This window comes from Sus scrofa, chromosome 4 (genome assembly GCF_000003025.6).
Source record: "Sus scrofa isolate TJ Tabasco breed Duroc chromosome 4, Sscrofa11.1, whole genome shotgun sequence".
Lineage (NCBI taxonomy): Eukaryota > Metazoa > Chordata > Mammalia > Artiodactyla > Suidae > Sus > Sus scrofa.
In genome coordinates, this window is record NC_010446.5 from 42,932,996 (window position 1) to 42,946,856 (window position 13,861).

Sequence of the window (13,861 nt, forward strand, 5' to 3'; positions counted from 1 at the left end):
TGTATGTTCTGAAAACTGTTCCTTTAAGAGGAATTTTAAAAAATTTTCTGAGTAATTACCATGCTGTTGGAGTGTTTAATCTGAAGTAGAAATCACTTATATGAATATAATTTTTGAAAAATACATAACTTTATGTTAACTGGGTCAGAAAGGGTATGGTCAGAATAGTTGAGATTAGCCTGCAAAACTTCCTATGGGGGAATTTTAACTCTAATTTTCCTTAATGAAGTACACAATGTTATATGCTCTGTGGGAGTGACTGGGGCAATAATATTTACTTATTATCTACTATATAACTAAAACAATAGAAGAGCAGGTTCCTTGTGTTCCACATTGTGCACTGTGTTAGGCACTTGACAGCATGAACCTTAATGCTTCATAATAATCCTTTGAGGGAATACTATCTTTTTTTTGTATCCTTTGACAAAAAAAATTAACTGAGGATAAAAAAGTTACATTTTAGGAAGTGGTGAAGCTAGAATTTATCTCCATTTGACCAACTCCAAAACCTGTGGCATGTGGAATTTCCCAGGCCGGGGATTGAACCCAAGCCACAGAGCAACCCAGGCCACTGCAAATGACAAGGCCAGATCCTTAACCCACTGCCCCATAAGGGAACACCATTAGTTACCTTTTAGAGTGCTGTTTTATTACAGTGATAGGGTTAGAGGCAAGTCATAGAGCAGTACTGATAAAGAGCAACCATCAGATAGGCTATTTTAAGGAACTTGGCATTGAAGGGAAGGCAAAAGAAGGGGATGAACTAAAAGAATTTTAATATTTTTAGGGTAAGGGGAATATGTACATTAGTGGAGATGAAAGGAAAGGAGTAGTAGAAGAGAGATTCAAAATAAAAAGAGGAGTAATTGAGTTCCTGGGAAGGGGTCAAGGACTTGGATATAAGAGTGGAAAGAGAATCATCTAAAGGGAGGAGAGTCATTCTTTCTCAGATTGTAAGAAAAGAGATAGATGAGTGAAGCCATCAAGAAATCCTGGGCTGGAGATCAGAAAAATTAAGCCAGATCATTTTTTTTAAGTGAAGAACATAGTTAAAAGTAAGAAGTAGAATGGATAATTGAAAGGGAAACCATGTAGCACTAAAAACTTGCAGCAAGTCTAGATCTTGACTGCAAGGCTAGATCATGTTGGATTGGGAGCAGATAAAAGCTAGGCAAGGAAAGTCCTCGGGTCAAGAGAAGACAAGTATGGGAGTTCCCATTGTGGTGCAGTGGAAACAAATCCAACTAGGAACCATGAGGTTGCAGTTTCGATCCCTGGCCTCCATCCGTGGGTTAAGGATCCAGCATTGCCGCGAGCTGTGCTTAGGTTGCAAACGCGGTTCGGATCTTGTGTTGCTGTGACTGTGGCGTAGGCTGGCAGCTGTAGCTCTGATTAGACCCCTAGCCTGAGAACCTCCATATGCCACAGGTGCGGTCCTAAAAAAAAAAGAGAGAAAATAAGAATGGTTTAGTTATGTTGAACATGAGTTGCCTACTCAGGTAGACAGGTATTGCAGAAATGGATGTGGAGGTCTAAGTCTTGAAGAGTCTGGAACCAGAAATGGGAATCACCTTAAGTGTTCTAAAGACTATTATGTTTTTGGTGGAGTTACTTCTGTGGTGCAGTGAGTTAATAATCTGGCATTGCTGCAGCTCTGGCGTAGGTCGAAGCTTCAGCTTTGATTTGATCCCTGGCCTGGGGAACTTCCATATGCCATGGGGGCATCCAAAAAAGAAAAAATAAAAAAGACTGTTGTGTTTTTGAATCTTTAAAAATGAGTTGAGAGGCATATCACTAAGAATGAGAGCCCTAGGTAAGAAGTCAGAAGGTAGCTCATCTTTGATGGGGAGTTCAATCATTTTTCAATCATTGAGCACTTCTCTAAGGCTTTCCCTCAGGGGCCTCATAACCTGGTAGAGAAACAGTCAGAGAAAAATATAATTAACATATTTTGAGATAACTGCTCTAATGAGACTGTAGAACTTGAAGACAGGATTAACCCTGCCTTGGTGGGTGGGAGGGAGATCGGTGAAGAAGTCACAGAGGAAGAGACACCGTAGGACAGGACAGGTAGAGGGACCAGCAGAATAGACCCAGAGGCATGAGTGAGCAGCACATTGGCAAACACCATGTATCTAAGTATCCCTGAGGTGTGGGGTGTGCATGATCAGTGGCAGGAAATTAGGTTTGAAAGGTAGGAAGAAATAAAAATGAAGTTTCTTGAATGCCTGTGTTTGCCTGCCATTGTTTTAAGCTTGTTAAGGCTTTAAACTAGGGAATAATATAAGCAGATTTGCATTTTAGAAAACATCCTAGAAAAGAAGTATATGGAAACCTTTAGAAGTAGAAATCGCTTGGGAGGCTAAAGAAAAAATCTGGGGTCTAAATTAGGGCAAAGGAAGAAGGGAGAAGCAGGAGAAGATAAATGAAAGAGTGGTCTAGGATGAAGCAATGTGAGAATTTTATGACTTGGGTAGAGGAAGTAAAGGAACAAAAACAAAGATCACCCCCAAGTTTCTGATTTGATAGCTGGGTGGACTGTGACATTAAAGAAACATAGAAACTCCTTGGGGCAAATAAAGGCTTCTTACTAAATACAGAAAATAATTACAGGTAGAAATTCAACTTAAAGGAATTTTTCAATATGTTGGCAGAAGTTAGGACCATGGATAATAATTGTAATAATTGATATGAATTGCTTGCTTTCAATGTGTCAGGCACTGCAGTATCTCATTTGATCCTAAGTTAGGACCACTCTCATAACCTTTACTGTGTAAATGAGAAAACCAAGACTTAGAATGTATGTACAACTTTCTAGGGTCACACTCAGATCATGATTCTAACCCAGGCAATTTGATGTCATGATTTTAACCCCAATTTTTTACTGGTGCTCTTGAATCCCTGGATGTGCTTTCCTAAGCATTAATAAATATAAGGGAAAGGCAAGTGAATCCATGAGGACAATGATTAGTTAAAATACTACAAAGAACATGAAGGACACATTCAAAGTGTGGAAGCGGAGGTTGTGGTCTAAAGGGGAATTAGTGAGGTCAAGACCCTATAGTTGGGGCACTTTGTGTGATGAGGCTTGCACTCTTTGCCAATCTCCAGACTCTTAATGACAATGCTTACTAGGTATAAATAACCACAGCATCATATTCATTATGTTCCAAACTGGACTTGGCTTCCATAATGGAACACTCTCCTGGTTTTCCTCCAGGTTATTCCTAGAATAAACTTTTGGGTTATTCCTACTCTCTGCCCTTTGAGGATCCAGCTTTCGTTGGCTGTTAAATGTGGAGTCCCTGAGGGCTCAGTCCTAGACCTTTGACTCTTCTCATTCTTAAGTTTCCCAGGGGATGTCAACCATTTCCATGACTTCAATGTCCATATTTTTGCATATGACTCATGTATATATGGAGGCCAAATAGCTTTTCTGAGCTCTGAACCAGTATTTCCACTGTTTCTTTGAAGATTCCATCTTTAAATCCAGGTGTCCAAAACCAGCTTATGTACCCAATATTCTGTGATAATCTATGAGGGAAAAGAATCTGAAAAAGAATGGATGTGTGTGTATGTATAATTGAATCACTTTGTTGTACAATAGAAATTATCCTAACCTTGTAAATCAACTATACTTCAGTAAAACTTTAAAAAATGAAAAAACAAAACAAAACCAAAAGTGATTTAGATCTCTGTCCCTTCCTCCATGCCTAAACTTGTCCTCTTCTAGTGTCCTCTATCTTAGTTAATGGCAACATCATCCAACTTATAATATAGGCCAACAATCTAGGAGTGTGTTCCTTTGCCTACACCTGTGGCATGTGGAAGTTCCCAGGCCAGGGGTCCAACTTGCACCATAAGCTGATGCAGTGACAATTCCTGATCCTTAACCCGCTGCACAAGAGAACTCCTAGGAGTCACTTTTGTTGCTTTCCTTTCCTTCATCTTCCCATCCTAGTCCATTAGCAAGTCTTCTTGCTTTTTATCTTCTAAACATGTCTTCAACTTATTGTGCAATTGTCCCTTGAATTCTTTCACTTTTCATAACCTCTACCATCACTACTACTTTAAAATACAACACCCCTGCCCCAATTACAACAATTATTTTACACATAATTTTTCATAATTAGCAATCGAGTGTCTGTTATGGAAGATGAAGATCTGCTTTTCTACTACATTTTCAGAACCCTTCCATCTTTCTAGTATATCTATTTTAAAATTTCAGTTTGAATAGTAATCACTTTTACATTCTGACTACTTAAATGCTATTCACACTTCAGTCATGTACCATACCACAATTTTTATCTTTCTCTTATTTGAATAAGTGCCTTCTTTGCATCTTTAGTTATCATATGCTATCATTAAAAAAATCCTCAATTCTTCCTCAGAATTATTAATCTCCTTTCAATATATTTATCACATTTAATATGTGCCAGGTTCTCCTCCAAATGGTTTTAATCCTCATAATAGCCAATTGTAGTAGGTATATTATCCCCCAATTTGTCGATGAGGAAATTTAGGAACAGAGAGAAACAGTAAGAACTGGTATAAGGATCTAGGCATTTTTGTTCTTTTTCTTTTGTTTTGCTTTTTAGGAAAATATTTTATTTATTTTTATTGAGATGTAATTGATATATAACATTATGTTTCATATGTGCAACCTAATGATTCAATATTTGTATATATTGTGAAATGATCACCACAGTAAGTCTAATTAACATTTATTACCACATAATTGCAAAAATATTTTTCTCGTGTTGAGAACTTTTAAGTACTTGGCAACTTCCGAATATACAATACAATATTATTAATTACAGCCACAATGATGTAACATACATCCATGTTATAAACAGAAGGAAGAAGGAGGCAGAGAAGGGAGCAATGAGATCTGAAACAGGTTTATGGACCAACAGAGTGGCAGGGAGCACTGAGCAGAGAGAACTCAGCCTCATAGCAGCTTAGGGGGCAGCTAGTTATATATAGAGAGCGGTAGTTTCTATTTTTAGCACAGGGAAGATACAAGTTATGTGACAATTGAACAGTTTCTCCAACTGCTCTTGTCTTGCAGCTTTGTGTTTCATTTTGTAGTTACCACCTAACAATCCATATATATGTGTGTGTGTGTACATATATATAAAGTATATACTTCTTTATCCTTTCATTCACTGATGGATGGATGGATACTTAGGTTGTTTTTATTCCTTTGCTATTGTAAATAATGCTATTATGTATACTGAGGTGCACATATCTTCTTGAGTTGGTGTTTTCATTTTCTTCAGATAAATACCCAGAAGTGGAATTGCTGGATCATATAGTTCTACTTTTAATTTTTTTTGAGAACACTCCATACTGTTTTCCATAGTGGCTAATCAATTTACATTCCTACCAACAATCCATAAGGGTTCCCTTTTTTCCATATGCCAGCCAACACTTATTTCTTGTCTTGTAGATAATAACCATTCTAACAGGGGTGAGGTGTTATCTCACTGTGGTTTTGATTTGGATTTCCTGAACGATTAATGATGGTGAGCTCTGTTTCATGTGTCTGTCAGCCATCTGTATGACTTATTTGGAAAAGCGTTTATTTTTAAATTGTAGGCTTTTTTTTCCTACTGTATTGTATAAGTGGTTTATATATTTCAGAAAGTTACTTCCTATTAGATATATGATTTGCAGATATTTTCTCCCCTTTGGTAGGTTGCCTTTTCATTTTATTTAAGGTTTCCTTTGCTGTGCAGATTTTTTAGTTTGATGTAGTGCCACTGGTTCATTTTTGCTTTTGTTGCCTCAGGCATCTATGTTCTTAACCGCTATGTTATGTGATCTCTCCTTGAGGGAGTAAACCAAGACTGAAGAGAATATGCAGTCTATTAAGCTGGAAGAGGAGAAGAAGAGTCACGTTAAAGAGAGATCACAGGCTTAGTGGATTGTGTATCTTCTTCTGTCTTGGCTTACTTTCTTATTTGGGTAGAGTACATGTTTCAGCAGCTTCCTGAGAGGGTATGTAAGATGTCAATTTTTAAGACCTTGAATATCTGAAAATGTCTTTATTCTTCCCTCATACTTACTTAGTAGCTTACTTGGATATGTCACTCTAGTTTGAAAATAAGTTCCCATCGGAATTTCGACAGCATTGCTTCTTTTTCTTTTGTCTAACACTGCTTTTGAAAAATCTGTTGCCATTTTTATTTTCACTCTTTTGTGGGTAATTTGGTTTTTACTCTCTGAAAGTCTTTAGGTTGGCCCTCTGTCCTCATTCTCCTTAATTTTACAATGATGTGTCTTGAAGTACTCCATTGTCTTCTTTTTTATTGAGAACTTCTTGGATCTCAATCTTTTGAAGATCATCTTGCCTTGTATCCTTCTCTCTCTTATTGGACTCAGACCTCCTGGACTGTTCCTCTAATTTTCTCATATTATCTCTTCCATTTCACATTTTATTTTGTTTTGCACTATTTTCTGGAATTTTTTTTAAGCTTTGCCTGTCAAACATTCCCTTGAATTTTCCATTTCCGCTTTATTAATTGAATTTCTAAGAGCTCTTCTTCTTTTTTTTTTTTTTTTTGCTTTCTGACTATATCTTATTTATAATATCCTAGTGTTCTTTCATCAATGCAATATTTCATCTCTTTCAGGACATTACTGATAGTGTTTTAAAGTTTTCTTTTGCCTGCATGATCGTTTCTTCAAAATTATGTTTTGTGTTTGAGAATTTCCTTATAAATCTGGTGACTCTTTGCTATCTATGTATATGTGTATTATATACATGTATATTTTATGTATACTCAAAATACCATGTAATATATGTATATTATAGTGGAACACACTGAAAGGCTAGTTAGAAGCTCTACAAGGATAGGTGGGGCTTTGTGACTGGGCTAAAAAATGTGTAGGGTGAATTGCCTGGGCTAAATCATATGGTACCCCCGCCCCCCAGTATTGTTTATTTTTTCCTCTCCTGTTGTGCTGATCAAATTCCCCAGAAATAAACTTCTCCCTGAAAGATTTAAGCCTGGCAGCCAGGTTTAGTAGGGAGAGTGTGAGTTTCATCCTTGACAGAATGCCCTTTTCCATATAGAGCCCCTGATCTCATCTGTACCCGCTGTCCCCTTGTCATACTCTAACCTTTACTCTTCTGTTTTGGTGGGGGAGAGACAGTTTTCCTGTACTGGAAGGAAAGAGTCTTAAGTGTGTATCTTCAGTACATTATAAACTGATGTTCAACCATTACTGTTTTCTCCCTCTTCCTCTACAGAAGACCGCGAGGCTTCCTAAGCCTTTGAAGACTTGTTTGTACATATTAGGTTGCTTCTTAGCTTTTCCACTGTCAATTTAGGATTCCACGTTCTTGGATTTGTTTTATTGCTGTTGCCTCCGACCCTATCATCTTCATTCTTGTCAGTTTTTGCTTTTTGTGAAAGTTCCCTCACCAGTATTTTATTTGGATTTCTGAAAGGAGTGGAAGTAAGTACAGCTCAGACTGTCACCTTAAACTGGAAGTCAAAATAACCTGTTAACCTCTCTTCATGTGCATACTCTTGCCACCCTCTAATCCACCCTCCAGACCTCAGCTGGAGTAATTTTTTGAAAGGCAAGTCACCTCTTTGCTTAAAATAGTTCATTGGTTTTCCTGTGGAAAGCTCAAAGTCTTTAACATGAACCGTAACCCCCAGCAGGGTCTGACTTCTTCCTGCAGCCTCCTATTGTCCTGTGCCCTCCTGTGTACTCTGCCCACACTGGCTTCTTTCAGTTCTCTGAATGCCACTAAGCCCATGCACTGCTATGCCTGGGGCACCACTCCTCCCTCCCCTTTCCCAGCAATTTCCCTTTACCTTGTTAACTCTTCTGTTTCTTCCAGTTCATCCATCACTTCTCTTCTCACCTTCCATGACCAGGCCAGACTCTCTTATGAAATACTCTCAGAGCAACATGTATTTCCCTTTTACAGCTCTTATCTGTGTGGTAAATTTACATTTAGTCGAACAATTCTTTCATTAATTTTTCTCTCTTCTCCTGGACTGCAAGCTTCATGAGAGCAAAGACCATTTCCACTTTTGCTCACCACTGTCTCCTTGGCACCTGGAGTTGTGTGTGATACATTATAAGAATTTAATATACATTTTTTGCAATGGAAAAAAAAATCAAAACTTGCTTCATTCCCTCATTCTGTAGTTAATTGCCGTCTTCCAAACTCCAAAGGGGAGCTCAGTGCTCTCTCCCCTCTTTCCATCCCTGGGAAGGAGGCAGAGGACCAATGTAGGTTAGACCTGAACCACAACTCTGGCTGTAGTCCTTAGGGACAGAATTTCTTTATGTGTCCACGTGACATGATGTCAAGCAGAATACCATGCACTGGTTATAGATTCCAGGGGAAGACTCCCACACTTCTGCCCATTGCACAAAAAAATACAATGCACTTGAGTCCTGAATGGGACAACATTTGACTTAACATAGAGAGAGACAGAGCATGATCAGCTTCAAAGGTGGGCATTGGTTCCCTGTAGCCAGCAGTTCTCTCCTGGCTGCTGACACAAGGTAACTGGCCTAGGCACTGCATCTCATTCATGCTGAAGTTAAAGGAACCCTGTCCCCTCACTTTATAGGACAATTATAACAGTGGGGTTGGTCAGACGCCATATGATGCACATGTTTTAAGCAAAGACAGAAGAATATTACTCATTGAGTAAGGATATTCCCGCATAAAGTGATAAACCAGGCATAGTCTATATGTGCTCTTTATTTAGTTATCTTCATTTTTTTAAAATTTTTCTAAACTTTCTACCATAAGTAGGCTTTTTTTTTTTTTTTTTTTTTTTTTTTGCCTCTTGCCTGCAGCATGTGGAAATTCCTGGGCCAGGGATTGAACCTAAGCCACAGCAGTGCCAAAGCCAATGCCAAATCCTTAACTGCTAAGCCACTAGAGAACTCTCTGAATAGGCTTTTTAACCCTTGGTGGGGAAGTGTTCCAGACCCAAGGTCCATTCTTGCGTGTGTGTGTGTGTGGGGGGGGTTACACCCATGGCATATGGAAGCTCCTGGGCCAGGGATTGAAAACGAGCCAGATCCGAGACCTCCACTGCAGCTGTGGCAAAGCTGGATCCTTTAGTCCTTTGTGCTGGCCAGAGATCAAACCCAAGCCTCTGCAGAGACCCGAGCCTTTTCCAATGCAAGGTCTTCTGGACTTTGGTTTTCTCTCTTTGGAATTTCTCTCTCTCTCTGTTTTTGCTTTTTAGGGCCACACCAGCAGCATATGGAAGTTCCCAGGCTAGAGGTCGAATTGGAGCTGCACCTACTGGCCTATGCCTCAAGCCACAGCAAAGCCAGATCCAAGCCATGTCTGTGACCTACAGCACACTCACAGCAACACCAGATCCCTAACCCACTGAGTGAGGCCAGGGATCAAACCCGTGTCCTCATGGATGCTAGTTGGATTTTTAACCTGCTGAGCCACAGCAGGAACTCTTCTGTTTGGAATTTCTCTGTAGATCCTTGGCTCTTCCTCTTGCTTCTTCCTATTGTTTTATGTTCCTGGGACTGGATGGAACCCAAAGGAAGGAAGCAGAAGGAGACATCCTGTTTCACACATGGTCCTGCCTTTTACTAGAAATAGGATCTACAATGAGATTTGGGGGGCCAAATCTTCCTCTGTAATAATACCCAGAGATTTTATTCAGTGCCTTTTCTGCATGCCTCCTTTTTGTTAACCTATACATCCATAGAATGTTTCAAGATCTCAGTCTCCTCCATATTTCTACCATGGAGACAAGTCTTTCATTTATATTAGGCAAGAAGTTATCCAAGTTAGAATGCTGGGCTCCTGTTCAGTTATGATTTACTACACCATCACTCATTGGTTGATTCTGCTAAGTCTTTTGGATCTGACTTCTGTCTCACACAACTGAGCAACCTCTTTTATTTAATCAGTGGTGTCCAAACAGTGCTCCAACAATCCCTAGAGATTTTGTATATGTGCCCCTGAGGACCACTGCAGGGGACAAACTGGAAAGGAGCATGGAGGGCAACATGTTAAATTTCATGTTATATACTTTTCCTGGTGCTTTACTATGTGTCTTTAATGTTTATATATATAGGATATATAAGACCATTTTATCTCCACAACAACTCTATTATTGTCATCTTTGTGAAGAAACGGAGGCAGAAAGGTTCAGCAACTAAAGCGACAGAGCTAGCAAGTGGCAGAGTTATGCTTGGAACTATGGTATTCTGATTTCTGAGGAAACCTTTTTGATTTCTAAGTTATACAGTTGCCTCTTTATATCTATGGATTCTACTTCAGTGAATTCAACCAACTGCAGATTGAAAATATTTGTGAAAAAAATCCCAGAAATTTCCAAAAAGCAGGGCTTAAATTTGCCACATATTGGCAACTATTTACCTAACAGTTACACTATATTAGATATTATAAGTAATCTAGAGATGATTAAAAGTATACGTAAGTATGCATATATGCATAGGTTATATGCAAATACTACACCATTTTATACAAAGGATTAGAATACCCTTGTATTTTGGTATTGGAAGGGGTCTTGGAAATAATCTCCTGAGGATACTGAAGGACAACTGCACTGTAGCTTACTGTGTGTCAGGAACTGCTCTAAGTGCTTTACAAGCATTATTTCATTTAGTCCTCATAATGGTCCTGTATGGTGGATACTGTTATCTTCGTTCTACAAATGGCAAAGTCAAAGGATAAGGAATTTGTCCATGGTCATGAAGTGCCAGAGCTGGGATTTATACTTGGATCTGCCTGATTCAAGAGCCCACTGTCGTAATTTCTATGCTCTACACCTTCTCCTGCATATGATGACTAGTTGCAAGAGTGGGCTTGCCTTTTCTGCTATAGTATGAACTTCTTGAGGAAAGAGGGCTGAGTTCTTCATTTTAGTCTTTCAGAAGCTTTAGCAAGGTTCTTGACACCGAGTGCATGCTCAGTAAATGCCAGTTGAATTGAATGCAGATCAGGACATGCAAGAGGGTCCTCGGAGTTGAAAAGATGGAGAGACTCTGAGATTAAGTGATGAAAGTCTTTTCTTGTGGACGTTGAAGAACTAGGGAGCTCTGAAACTGTCTGACACTAAAATCATTCAAGAGGGTAGACAGTGCTACAGTTGTGGTAACATGCTTAGTGAGGCTAACTAGTTGCCCAGGCAGAGCCACAGAATGGCCATGGCTCAGTGTGGTTACCATTTTCAGGGTATAGTCTTCCGTTTTGCTCTCCCAGAATCTCTCTCTCTGTTCTCTAAAATGATTGGGTTTTCATGTTGACACACTAAAGGTTCAAGGTACTGTTCAATAACCAGAATACCATTCCGTTAAACCCAGTAAACTTGACTGATTTTCTTCTTTTGATTGTAATGGGGTAGTCATCAGAGAATGGCAGAAGGCAGACTAGAAAAAACAGTCATTCATTATACTCTTCTGTTTGGAGAAAATACGTGTGAATAGCAAGGGGATGGTCATCTACAAACCACAAAGGCAGCTGGCAATACCTGTCTAAGCCTCTCCAAGTGAAAGAGTCTGATCTAAGTACGCTTGTTCAGATGGGCCTTATAGTAAGTTGCTCATTAAATGTTAACTGTTACTTTTGTTAAGATGGGTGAGATGGGTTTCTTAGGTACCCTTAACTGGAAGACACTTTTAGAGTGTCTTTTTAACTCGTGTTCTATTTTCATGCTTAGCAAACAATCCTCTCATCTTTTGACTCCCTATTGAATGTGTTTATGGCCAATGAAGTGCTGGTCAGCTTGAGTTGATCTTAGGTTCACTTTACTAGTGTTTCTTCTTGTGAATTAATATTGACAATATTGACATTTTGGAGCATGGTTTCTGTGTGCTTGTTTAAAGGGAGTTTGCCTCAGAAGACAGAATCCTCTCCTTGTGTAATACAGAGCAGTGTTCTCTGGAAGCAAATCATTATGGTTCAATTCCTGGCTTGTATTATCTCTGCAACCTTGGGTAAGCTAAGTAATCTTTTATGCCTAAGTTTCTCTTATTTGAGAAATAGGAAAAATAACAGTACCTACTTCCAAAAGTAGATGTAAGAATAAAAATGAGATAGTGCAAATTAACTGGCACATAATAAACCCTCAATAAATGTTATCTGTTAAGTTCAGTTTCTTGAGCTTGCTAGGCTAGGACCAAACCTTAAAAGTTTGGGAAATAAGATAAATGCTACTAGAAGTTCCATCATGGTGCAGTGGGTTAAGGACCTGGTGTTGCTGCAGCTGTGGTGCAAGCTGCAAGTGCAGTGTGGGTTCCATCCCTGGCCTGGGAACCTGCACCACATGCTGTGGGTGAGGCAAAAAGAAAAAAAAAAGATAAATGGTACCTAGTCATTGAGCCCAGCTCCCTGAGGCGATATTTACTGCTCCTCTGTGGGAGCACCTTGACATTTGAAACACGAACACTTACGTTGCCTCAGATATTTACATATATTTACTCATTGAATGTTTCCAGCAACCCTAAGAAGGTATTAACATTAATCTCATTTTACAGATGAGGAAACTGAGGCATAGAGGCGAAGTAATTTGTCCAAGTGAGTAAATGGTGGCTCTTGCTCAGGGAACCACCTTTTTAATTCATTTGTTAAACTACCTCTTCTTTGTTATAGAGAATGGGTATTTTGCTCATGGAGTTCCGGTCATGGCTCAGTGGTTCACCAACAGGACTAGTATCTATGAGGATGCAGGTTCAATCTCTGGCCTTGCTCAGTGCATTTGGGGATCTGGCATTGCCATGGGTTGTGGTGTAGGCTGGCAGCTGCAGCTCCTATTTAGTTCCTGGCCTGGGAACCTCTATAGGCCTCCAGCGCTGCCCTAAACAAACAAACAAACAAACAAAAAGACAAAAAAAAAATTTGGAGTTCCCTTTGTGGCTCAGCAGTTAACGAATCTGACTAGGATCCATAAGGATGAGGGTTCGATCCCTGGCCTTGCTCAGTGGGTTAAGGGTCTGGCATTGCTGTGAGCCGTGGTGTAGCTCGAAGACCTTGCTAGGATCCCGTGTTGCTGTGGCTGTGGCAAAGGCCTGCAGCTGTAGCTCCAATTTTCCACCCCTAGCCTGGGAACTTCCAAATGCCACAGGCGCGGCCCTAAAAAAAAAAACCAACCAAAAAAGCCCCTCATTTTTCTCTCTTATCTGTAATACTGCTATAAAGTAAGTTTCTACTTTCTTAGTGAGTTTTGATTCCACCCATAAGCGCATCATGAATTATAACATGTGATGCGTTGCTTTGCAAATAATAAAATAAAACATAGGGTTGTTCACCAGCTCTTACATAGTAGGCACCACAGCACATGCCTGTAATTGTGCTTTTCACGTCCCAGTTTTCAAAATTGGCCCAAGTGTTCTCACGTTTCAAAGGACCAGAAGGTAGGAACAACAACTGTATAAAGCACTTCTTCATAAATGTCTATAAAACGGAAGAAGCATGCACGTATTAAGTCCCTGGGCGTTAGCACTGTACCTGGAACATCTAAGGCAGTAGCACTAACATTTCTTTGGCCTTTTAAAAGTGTTTACAAAGAGCCTTTCGGAAGATGCTTAGAACATATAACTGCAGCGCTGAAAGACGACGAAGAAATCGCAAGGTTTTCTCTGCTTTTGTATCTCTTCTTAACTCCTGCGAGTCACAAACCTTTGCCTAGTCTATCTTGCCTGTTGCCTACTGAAGCTTCTCATTACAGCAACCGGTAGTCCCTGAACTTTGCCTTAGAACGTCTCCTGAGTACAGGTTCCAAGGTTGGCTGGAATCTGAGCATGCGCAGGAGCTCAAAAACCCCAGCAGGGGCGAGAGCGCTCGCGGGAGCCACCTCCCTTTCCCTGGCAACAGGAAGCG